General features: G+C 42.2%; 1 protein-coding gene across 1 annotated transcript in view; it reads left to right on the top strand.

Annotated features, from left to right (window-relative positions):
• The window catches only part of MYLK4 (myosin light chain kinase family member 4), an 83,963-nt gene extending 77,175 nt beyond the window's left edge, over positions 1 to 6,788 (top strand). The window contains exon 15 of the mRNA XM_075744920.1: positions 1,635 to 6,788. The gene's annotated coding sequence lies outside the window, so the exon portion shown is untranslated. The remainder of the gene's footprint in view (positions 1 to 1,634) is intronic.
• Positions 6,789 to 9,507: the final 2,719 nt, after the last annotated feature.

The following is a 9,507-nucleotide window of genomic DNA, read 5'->3' on the forward strand; positions in this document are numbered from 1 at the left end:
GGTTTCTTCCCCAGGGATCAGGGAGACTCAAGTCTGCTCTCATGTTCTTTCTCTGGTCTTTGACCAAAGCATACTCACTCAGCCACTTTGAAATCAGGCTACCTCAGGCGGTAGAGTATCTCCATAAACCAGTACACCAATTCCCACAGCCCCTTTTACTAACTACCACAGAAGTTGGTGCCTCTGTTGAAGGACCATGGGAACCACTCAAAGGTTCTGGGGGCATCTCTGGGCAAAACTCAGTGGTGGAGGGTCAAGATGTGAATGAGGCTGAGAACACACACAGTGTAAAACCACTTCCTTTTAGTTGTGCGTCATGAGTAACAACCAGGATGCCAAAATAAAAGTAGTCCACTTTTCACCACGAGCAAGTTTTTAGTGCTGCCATCGTGCATCATGTGCTTGGTAGGGCAAGTGACGTACTGGGTTTTGTTTGCACCAGGTTTTGTCCAAAAACATGTAAAAAAGAGAGTATTGTGAGAGGTTGAAATTTTTGTTCTGTTTTGACTAAGCAGAATCAGAATAGATTTTGTACAGTATTGTGTAATGTAGTAACACAGAAGTTAACGATCTTTAAATGAGCTATCTTGGGGACTTGAAGCTGCCTTTCATGGTACACTGGAGGTCACTGAGGGCTGATGTACCATTATTATATCCTACTTGCTCTCTGAAGCCACATAACTTCCTGATATGGTAATGTCTGAGCATCAGCTTCTGTAGTGGGAATCCAGCGGGAATGAATACCTCTTTGTGATCCTCATCATCCATCTCCACTTCTCTGGTGCTGGGACAGGTTACAGGAAGCTTTGGTGCACTCACCTGCATGCTTTTACATAGTGGTTTTCTAAACAGCTTTTTCCGACCGCTTAGTTCCCATTTCAAGCCACTAACTGCACAGCAACCAAATGGTGAAAGCTCTCCCTCTCTAATGCAAGAAGCACTGTATTGCACAATTTTCTATTACAACCAAAATCAACTTTGAGATAAATTGACTGTCCAACAGCAGTCAAAATTATTTTTAAATAAACTTTTTATAGCTTTGTAACATAGTAACCTACCCATGATCTAACCTGCAGGAAAACCTGGTTTTGGCTTTTGCAGTGTTATTTCCTCTGCGTGTGTTTTTCTTTTTGGAGTTTATTTGAGTTTACTTAATGAGTAGATCTAAAGTCATAGCAGTGCTTTGTTTTTAAAGAATCCCTTTAGCTATTTTTATCAGGCAAGTAGTATGGTTACCACATTTAACCCAAAATAATACATTCAAGTGCCAGTTGATTTAGACCTGGCATTATAAATGCTTGCAGTGGTAACACAAATAAATGGAGAGGTTTGCAGCATGCCTTTTCATGCTGTGATCTGTATGACAAGAGAGGCAAAAAAGCAGGGTAGCTACATTTCAAGTGAGACCTCCAGGACTATTTCTCCACTTAACAAAAAGGCCTTGTCTTTTTAATATTGTATAAAACATCTCACAAGTAAGGTGGCTGCAAGAATCCTTTGTAAGCAAGAAGCTTCAGCACTGCTTTCTTTTAGTTATGCACAAAGAAACCACCATGTGGTTGTCCTAGAACGCTTAAGCAAATAAAAAAGTATACTGCTGAATTAACTGGATTCTTGTTTTGTTTATTTTGCAGAAAAGCTGCTGTGTGGTTACCGCTGCTAAGAGATTTGAAAATATCAGCAGTCTTGGTGCTTTACCCCCATGCTGTGACGGAGACTTCTACTAAATGGACCAACAGCACTTTAGCTGCAGGACAAGTCCCAGCATTGCTGAGCTGCTGCTTCTCTATTCAGCTGTTGAAAGAAGGGAAGTATTTCTCCAGGTTGCAGGAAGGTGTTTCTTCTGGAGCACCATGTTCTCCATATCTGGGAATTCCACATTAGCTTGGATTCATAACAGATTTTTCTCTATCTTGTCTTACATCCTCATTTACTTATCAAAGGCTCCTTAATGGTCAAATTATCAGATTAAATTGACTGTTTCTCATCTCAGAAAGAAGATAGTCTGTCTCTGCCCAGAAGGCAGTCTGTCACTGTGTTATGTTATATCCGTAGCCAAGGCTGATTTGACACTGGAGTCAAATAATGAAAAAAAAATAAAAAATTGCAGCCAATTTAAAGCTGCCTTATGTAGAAGATTTGAATTTTGTTTTTCCTGTCACACTAAAATGAGCTAAGGATTAGCTCAACCAAAGTTAAAGCCATGTTAATGTAACACCCGTGGAAGTGAGAAATGAGGCTTTCCTTGCACATAGGTGAATTTACTGCAACCGTGATATGATACGTTTTAGGATTTTTTAGCCTGATGAATTACTGTTTGCTGTAATTACACTTGGATTAATTAAACAAGAAAGAAAACAAGGCTCTATTCAGTTGTACCCATGCAGACTCTGTTCTCCAATATGCAAGTACAGTTCAGAGTTATTTTAACAGAGGGTGATTTTACACCAGCTAATGTATTTAATGCTAATTGATTAAGACCATTGGCAAAGAGCAGAGTCAGTCATTATAACCTCTGGGTACAGGCCCAAATGAAAATCCTCTGTTTTTCTAAGTTTTCTTTTCTTATCTTGCTCCCAAGCCTTTCTGATTCTTAACTATATATAATAAACTGGGAGTCAGAACAGCTGAATTCTTTACCTGAGATTGTTTTAGTATGGCTCATCATTAAGTGAATCTGAGTCTTAGTTGCCTAGGCCGTGAGGTTAAAATAATGAGACTTATTCCCTGCTGTATATGGCTTTCTGACTGCTTGGTTTCAGAACTACATAAATGCTAAGTATAGTGAGTATTTCATTCAGTGATGCTGACATATTGTGGTGCCTTTAGATTTTCTTTGATTAATTCAGTTCTGATCAAACTACATATTAACATAGCTATCTCTATACATTTAGCTATACATTTCATATGTATTTATATTTAAATTATGTCTTTTTTTGAAGGGGATCAACATAAAGACAGAACAGTATTATTCACTGCCACCCAATGAATTGTTTTTCATACCTTTGTTTTTTCTGGATAGCGTTCACATTGAAATAAAAAGGGCCCATTAATGGGACATCATGGCCATGACATTCTCTACAGCCAGTTTGATCCAATGTTTTAAAGCCGTTGTAGTAGATCTCTTAAGACTGCTCCTGTAAATGACTAGGGCTTCCTACAGCTGTGAAATCTAAGAAATGCTGATGTGCTGTACTAGTTGTTGCAAATACATGAGACCCATTACTACTACCCCACAATGACTCACCCTGTAACCAGGATACCGCATAGAGCACTGCCACCTTCAAATCCTTATCTGTAGTCTTAACTGAAGTAAACTTATGATGAGCAGAAATGGAAGTTTCTTTGGGAAAAGACTAAGCAGTCTCAAAGCAAGAAAATGAGCATATGATTTTAGATGGAAACTGGGCTGCTTATTTTTAGTCACCATTTATTTTTGCCTATGCAAAATAGATAGAAAAGCTACCTTTCTGTTAGGGCTGGAGTTCCCACTCCTGTTCTGACTGCCTTTAAGATATTGTAGCTTTTTGTACAGTAAACAACTCAATGATCAGACTAAAATGCAGCAGACCGCTTTGGAATGACAAGATCTCATTATGCACTTTAGTGCCAGTATTGTAGGATTGGTTTGGGGGTTTTGTTTTTCCTGTGGTAGATTTTACATGGATATGAATAAATTGCATGTCATTTTGAATCTTATTAACTATACTAAAATAACAGTGTGACTACAGTCTTATCTGCTTTGTTGCTCAGTTGAATTAAGAGGATTTATCATTTGTGGACATATACATCTGAGTAGTAATTAACAGCTTAGTGCCATAAAGATCATCCCTGTGTTAGAGCGTGTTGTGCTGAGTCAGCCACAAATCCTCCAGGAGCCATAGGAGATCGTGGCCTCTGTTACGCATATCCACAGAGTTCATCCGAACAGTGCTCTGTCAGAAATACGCATGTGTGAATTATGAGGGAGGGTGGAAGAGCCTGGCATATTTCACATGCTTTGGGAGGCTAGGCCCTTTCAAAATTCATGAATTGAGGAGGGGACACCTCACTAGCCGCTTGCTTGTGCAACAGGGCAGCATACTAAAAGACTCAAGGGATTTAACTTTCATTCTTACTAACGTGGATAATGATGGTCACACTCTTGAGTCTTATCTGTGAACTGCTCCACTGTTTTATCCTTGGAACAGCTCCTGTAGTGGGGGATGAAGTTGAGGTGGGAACAGTTGGAGGAGGTTGGACTGAACAAGTCTCTACAGTGGCTGAAGGTGGCATTTGGTGCCGAGGGTTAAGCACAAGCGTGGGCCTGCAGGTCTCCAGTGGAGGAGGAAAGAATCCCAACCATATTTCTCGTTATAGCCCCATAGAATCTAGCTCTGCAACAACAAGTCAAAAGGGAGGCACATTACCAAAATCATTATCAAGGGTAAAAAAATTATACTGCTGCATAATTATCACATGTATAGAGATGTGCCTCAGAAAAAAATGTCTCCAGAGATGTTTGTTTGTATCTTTTCTGGCTGTTGTAATTTTACTTAAATAATAACTCAACACAGCTTCTTTTTAGTGCCTTTCTGTCTCATTGCATTTTGAGCAGCATGCCGTTCTGGTGTGTGTGTGCGCGCATGCATGTTTGGTTTTGGTTCTCTTTACCTTAAATACATTCTGTAATGACAAATAGCTAGAAACTGCTATATTAAATTGTTGTTTTGACACGTCATTATTTATTTTCTACTAGGTAATAATAATAAGTCAACTAGGTTCTAATAAGTCAACTGCATCTATGTGCAGTTTGCTTATTATAATTTTTGTTGCATACTGGTTTAAGCGATTGCATTTGAAAACTGTGAATGACTGTGCTTGAGAGCAGGTTTGGGTGTGAGAGGCACTGTGCAAGCTGTTGTTACTCCATTTAGCTGTATACCCACAGACAGTCAGAGATGGCTGCAGGTACCACAAGAGCGATACAGAAACATCAGTTGCGGTGGAAGGGATAAAGTGATGAGACGCAATATTTAGTCTGTGTACATCATTGTATTCTTCCTGACATGTAAAAATTAAAGGCGATATCATGGGAACATAGTTATTTATACGAGGTGATGATTTGACCCCCAGGTTTGCATCCAGACACCCTGCTGGACTGCAAAAAGGCAGAAGGGCTTTCTGCTTGGAAAGGCAGCTTCAGCAGTAATGTTGTTACATAGGGGCTGTTCTGCAGGGACGACTTGGGGGAAGTCACTGGAAGTTGAAGGCACTCTGTACCTGACAGATTTTCCCAGGGTCTCAGCTGTAACTGTGCTCAGAAAAGCACGACTTGACTTGTCAGGCACTGAAAGACAGCTATCACCTGGTGCTTATAAGAATTAGGATGCTGCTGTACCCATTTCTATAGATGCAGCAGAGAGATTCAGCTAGAGAAAATTTCAGAGTTTTGCCCAAGATACACTGGAGTAGTCTAACATTAGCATCAGGATTAGAAGCAAATTTATTTGGCTCAAGGTGGGACACTAGTGGCTTTCCAACTCTTTTTTACATGTTGAACATCCTGGAGACTACAAAATGGGTAAAAACCTTTAGCACAGAAAGATGTCCATACTATCATATCCATGTTTGTGAGCACCTACAGCCAGTTGCTCCCCTGATCCAATCTGTGATAGTCCGCTCTGGAGATTACAACAGAAGCTACTTCTTAGCTTCTTATTCATATTCCTTCTAATGTCAGAAGCTGAATAAAGTTAAAGCCTAAGCCAAATTCTGCTATAACTTGATTCCAACCAGGAATAACAGTGCAGCTCCACAGAATTAAATAAGGGAAGTGCTTGGTCCACCTTTTGTGATGTGAGTAGCCCAAGAGCCCAGTTTAACCACCTCCCCCCCTTCCTGCCAGAAAAATCTACTTTGCATCAGTCCTGACCAGTAAAAGTAAAAAGAATCTTATTTTTTAACAGCAAGGAATCTCAATCAAGATGCAGTTTTTCTGCAGGAGTTAAATTGCTGCAGAAAGAGTCAAGGTATTTTACCATCTTCACTTTAATGCTGACGTTACAAATTGCTGACAGCTTCTTTCAGCAAAATGGCCCCCACTAGCAGGAGTGGTGAGAAAGGCAGGTGTCTGTCACCTCTCCTCTGCTGATGGGGACCTGAAAACATCCCATCCCTTTCCCCTGGCCCCACCAGTGAGCAGGGAAATTCCTACCTTGTAGATTCTTAATATGAGATAACGATTGAAGTTTTGCTTGGGGTCAAACCCACAGCAGTGATGAATGAATGAGCACCGATGCTCCAAACTCCTTCTGGGAGGATGCCGGATCTTCACATACTACTTTTATTGTCACTGATAGGTACTTGTCCTTGTGTCTTGTGTGAACAAAACTAAACACTGCATGAATCTGTTTAGGGACATTAGACTGTTTCACCTTCCATGAAGGCTTGGTAGCTGAACAACTACCTACCTGTTTCAAATCTTAGATGAAGACTGGTAGAGATAACATTTTGTAAATATGTTGTTTAGGTACGTCCATAGAGTTAGTGATCACATTTTTGTGTGGCAGAACACAAAATGTTTGTTGTGTGTACCCCACAGCAACTTCTCTTAAATTTAGATGATAGGCATGTGAGAACTACATTATGAAGCACGTGGATTTTCATGTACCATATCACTTTGGCTTGCATATCTGGGTTTGTAAATTAACTTATGTATCACTGGTATATGTTCTTTTGTGAAAAACATGAAGCAAACTTGTAAAAAGATGACTGAGGAATAAATGCTGATTTTGTTTATGCCAGGGTTTTTGTTTGCTGTATTTAATGTGCTTGTCATTTATACTAGTAAGTAATAGAAAGAAACATGGCCTTTTTCCCAAATGCTGTCTCTAGATACATGAAGATAAAAGAAAAGTAATTTCCACTGAAACAAATATGCCTATGTCGAAGGTTGGCCCAGGCTCGCAGCTTGTACTCACCCTTTGTAAGAAAGCCTCAGCTTTCTCTGCAAATAAGTAGGAGCTGAGGTGCTCTCGGCTGCAATCTTGCAAGTCCTCAGGCCAGGTCACTAGGGAGGAAAGAAGAGATTGCTGAAATTTCTGCTGCTCGGTCACTCAAAGGACTTGGCATCACTTTTTTCTCCCTGAATTGTCACACTGGGACTGTTGGCTTGTTATTCAGTGTTGCTGTCCGGGGAACGCACTTCAGCCTTACCCCATCTAGGAGTTCACTAATAAACCAGCCAGAAATCAGAAAGAATGTTTCTTGCAGAGTTAAATCAACCTTAAATTGGGCTGGCTAGTGAAAAAATGAAGAGCAAGAACAAAACTTGAGAAAAAAGTTACAGTGTGAGAAAGCAGGAAGCCACCTCTGACTGTCACTGGCCTATATTCCGCAAGTAGCAGTTTTTCTGCATGGTTTATCAACTCTGGTTGCAGCACTTGAGACATACACCATGCCTGAGGAGCAACTTTGGCTTCTTACACTGGAAGGCTCCCATTTAATATCAACCTGTATTTGACAAGCCTGAGCTTTGCAAGTGTAAGATCTAAGCGTACAAGACACTCTCCTGATTAAGCTGTAAGTTAAATCAACCAAAGAGTCGCACTCATCCCCAGGGGAGCTCAGCGCTCCTAGCCAATGAAGCCATCGCCATCCGCCTGGCAGAGCTTGGGGGCTGGAAGAAATGAAGAGGCCAGAGAACATCTTTACAACAGCCGAGCGCAGGACATGCAGCTGCTGCCCCTTCACACCCACTCAAGACAGCCCCAAGACCACCAGTCATTTCAGCAGTGCCGTGGTGGGTAGCCCAGCAAAGCCTCTTCCTTGGTGACCTTCCTGTGCAAGTAGGCGAGAGATTTCCCTTCCAGATTAGCGAGTGTAGAGCCTTCACGCAAAGGCTTCATTTCCCTTTTCTCCTGAAAAATGTCTTCTAGCGGGGTCCCTGACGGGATCAGCACGGGTAGCGGCGCTGCGCTGCTGGGGACATGGCAGTACCAGAGCCGCATCTTGAGCCCCTGCTCAGGCTCCAGTGTGTGTCTGCATGGGGCCCTGATGACTTCAGTAGGTGTCCAAAAATCGTTTGGGGTGAAACCCTGGAAGGAGTTCCTGTGCATGACCAGGCCTTATACACTTGCTCTTTATTTGCCTTTCTTGAAACCAGTCGCTGTATTTTAGTTTTCAATGCCTTTGACCCTGTTGTAGGAGGTTTCTTCCTGAAAATATTAGTGTCTGTGCTTTATAGCTGATGAGGAAGACTTTGCCATAGTACCTCGGTCCTCTCAACAGCTCCTGCTAAAGGCATGCCACTGATGAAAATAAAATAAATGGGGATAAAATAACACTCAGCTCCCTGTATGTGTCTGTAAAGCAACTCCACACTTTTAAAATGTGTTTGCTAAGTTCATGTGGTTAAAAATATGTTGACTACAGGAAAAAAATCCAACAAGGGACATTCATAATTCTTCATTAATTAATAGTCAACCCTTTTTCTCCCCCAATTATTTCAAACACCTGCTCACAGTAAATTTCCTTTGCAATTTTTTAATGCTACTTTAATATTACCCAGAACTTGGAAACATACACTAAGCTTCTCTTATTTTTAATTATTTTCAAATTAATTTTAATTTTCTGAATATTTTCAGTGCTGCCCATTTGTTCAATAAAACTGAATTTTAATTTTAATTTTTTTTCTTAAAGGCCTCCTAAAGTTTCCAGAGACTGCTTTTATGGGCTGTTTTAATGAAAGCTTTTGGAAAGGGACTGGAGATTTCCAAATTCCTCTCTTGAAGCCTCCTCATCCAAAAAAAGGGAGGGGGAGTGAAATCACTTCGTCGGGGGTGACTCACATCTCTTGCATACAGCAGGTATTCATCTGGGAGCTAAGGCATCTTGTACTCGGAGCGCAGGCTGGCGATGTGTATGGGGGCGGGGGGCCAGACCCCCCCCCCGCTCTGGGTGACTGCAGGGCGAAGTGAGGGTGCCTGGCCCCGGGCAGGACCAAGCTCTCCCAGCTCCAAGCTGTGCCATTTGAAGGACTGCTATAAAGCTTGCAGAAAGCGAGGAGCACCTTTACCCTCTTTGGACCAGGTCCTAAATCAATGAACGCCTTGGCAGGGAGCGCAGTGCACGGGGGTCTGCCCCCACCACCGGGTGATGGGACTGACTGCAGCGGGAGGCAGTGCTGGAGGGTTTGCTCCACCAGTCACAGTTTTCAGGCTCTTCTGGGTGCAGCAGCCGGGCCACCGCCACCACCCGCAGCAGCGCTGCTCCTGGGCTGAGCTGGCCGGGTCCTCCCTCAGGCTCCCAGCTTGCACCCATCACCAGTGGGCGCACAACGAATGTCTGCGTTGTCGACGACAACTCAGATGCGAAGCTGTCGCCAGGGCACAACTTACTGTCGGCTGTTGTGGACACGGGGCTGTGACCCTGGCAGAGATGAGGAAGAGAAGGTGAAAGTTTTCCTTTTCCAGAGCTGTCCACTCCTCACCGTCTCATTTAAATGCACATCCCCTCTTTGCTTTA

This window comes from Balearica regulorum, chromosome 2 (assembly GCF_011004875.1).
Source record: "Balearica regulorum gibbericeps isolate bBalReg1 chromosome 2, bBalReg1.pri, whole genome shotgun sequence".
Taxonomy (NCBI): Eukaryota; Metazoa; Chordata; class Aves; order Gruiformes; family Gruidae; genus Balearica; species Balearica regulorum.